Here is a 2449-nt window from a genome sequence, read left to right on the forward strand (position 1 = left end):
GTAATATTATAAGAAAGGACACCTACCGGATCTTGTAACTAAAACGAAAATAAAAGATGGGTAAAAAATATTATAATCGCGGCTCTTAATGTTTTATTTCATTCATTTCGGTTCTTCGATAAAAAAAACAACCACTTGAGTAATAATAATAAGAAGAAAAAAGACATCAAAGAAGTCTTCACTCTTGCGTGATAAAGTAAGGGAATTTTTTAAGGGTTAGGCAGTGTAACACTGATAGGCTACTTTAGTGAAATTGTTGGTTACTTTAACTCTTTTGTACAGAGAGAAAATAAACCTTCTTATCGGTCACGAATAACGTTCATTGTGCAGAAAAATCAACTTTATTGTATCGCAAACGCGTGCGTTTATTTTGACATCAACTTTATTCTATCGCAAACGCGTGCGTTTACTTTGACATCAGCTTTATTCTATCGCAAATGCGTGCGTTTATTTTGACATCAACTTTATTCTGTCGCAAACGCGTGCGTTTATTTTGACATCAACTTTATTCTATCGCAAACGAGTGCGTTTATTTTGACATCAACTTTATTCTATCGCAAACGCGTGCGTTTATTTTACATCAACTTTATTCTATCGCAAACGCGTGCGTTTATTTTGACAGCAGGTAACGAACAATTCATTAGTCTTCCACGCTATAATAACACAGTCCTGCGAATTTAAACTTCATAAAATTTGTTTTGGTTTTAATAACGCATTTTCCATAATTCAGCTACGCAGCTTTCGAGAGTAATATTACTTTTTTTTCTATAACGTAAGGATTTTTTACAAATCAGGAAGAAAAAAACTCTTACTTCGATCAAATTAATATTTCGTTTACCACAATGAACATTTTTTTACTATTATGTTTGGATTCCAGAATGATCGATAAGACTCTCACGTCGCGATTGGTCTAGAGAAATCTATAGCCAGTAGTTGTCAAACATTTTAAGCATAACAGAATGTGACCCGAACGTTTTATCTCCTCCGTTATTAGTATCACGTTTTATCTCCTCCGTTATTAGTATCAAGTTTTATTTCCTCCGTTATTAGTACCAAGTTTTATCTCCTCCGTTATTAGTACCAAGTTTTATCTCCCCCGTTATTAGTATCAAGCTTTCTCGCGTGATAAGCGCTTAGGCCAAGGATTTTTCCAGAAAATGATTAAAATGAACGATAGAGGTCAAGTCTGAAAGAGGTTAATAAGTAGCCTGGTCAGTGAGACATTCGTTTAATGAAGTTCATTAATTTTTTTGTTAGACCTGAAATTTCAACAACTTTTCCATTTTATAGATCAACAGGTTCTCATCTCGTTGGTCGCAGGAGATATCTGGAAAGTTCTTTCAACAATACATAGTAACACACTGTGAGTGTAAAATTTTTCCTAACTAACCAAAAAAAAAAATACACAAAAGATAACAATGCTAGTATAGTTTGCTGACATGATGTTATTGTTGCAGCGTAAAGCTAAACAATGGGGTATCTGCATTGTCTCCACAGCGAGGGATCTAACCCCATATTTTAGCATTTTCAGTCCATAAATTTACCGCTGTCGGGGCGCTCGACTCGCAATCTGCAGGTCACGGGTTTGAATCCGAATATGCTCGCCTTTTCAGCCGTGGGGGCTTTTTAATGTGACGGTCAATTCCACTATTCGTTGGTAAAAGAGTAGTCCAAGAGTTGACGGTGGGTGGTGTTGACTAGCTGCCTTCCGTTTAGTCTATTGCTGCTAAATCAGTGACGGGTAAAGCAGATAGCCCTCCTTGTAGCTTTGTGCGAAATTCAAAACAAACCAAACCAAGCTTGCCACTGACCCATAGGAGGACCAACGTCAATTTGAAATGTGATTTAGAGCCTCGTCACCGTTCCTCCGGTGGGGCAGCGGTAAGTCTTCGGAGTTACAACGCTAAAATCAGGGGTTCGATTCCCCTCGGTGGACGCAGCAGATAGCCCGACGTGGTTTTGCTATAACAAAACACATACACACCCCGTCGTTCACTGAATGAGTACAGGAAACAGCGCCACATAGCGTCCGATGAAATCTCAAGTTAACTTATTTCCAAAACACACTTATCTCGCTCAAATGTCGAAATCAACAAACTCCCCAGAGGAATTAATACTTTATAAAATAAACCTGTTAACATATGGCAGGGTAGTACGTCACTTCCTTTATCTCATCAACATATCTAATCTAACCCTTCTTTTAATAGTAGTTAGAACAAGACTGTTCAGTGTACAAGGTAGCACAAACCTGCTATTTTTTTATTGTCTTAAAATTTCCACACGTTCTACTGTAATTCATGTACGCCGAATCCGAAAATGATATCCATTTTTCTCCATCCCGTACAAACTTTTTCACAAAACGTCATATGTACTTTGACATAAGTGAACCATTTTCATTGAAAGGATACTAATAACGGAGGAGATAAAACTTGATACTAATAACGGAGGA

Source organism: Limulus polyphemus, unplaced genomic scaffold, assembly GCF_000517525.1.
Source record: "Limulus polyphemus unplaced genomic scaffold, Limulus_polyphemus-2.1.2 Scaffold7909, whole genome shotgun sequence".
Taxonomy (NCBI): Eukaryota; Metazoa; Arthropoda; class Merostomata; order Xiphosura; family Limulidae; genus Limulus; species Limulus polyphemus.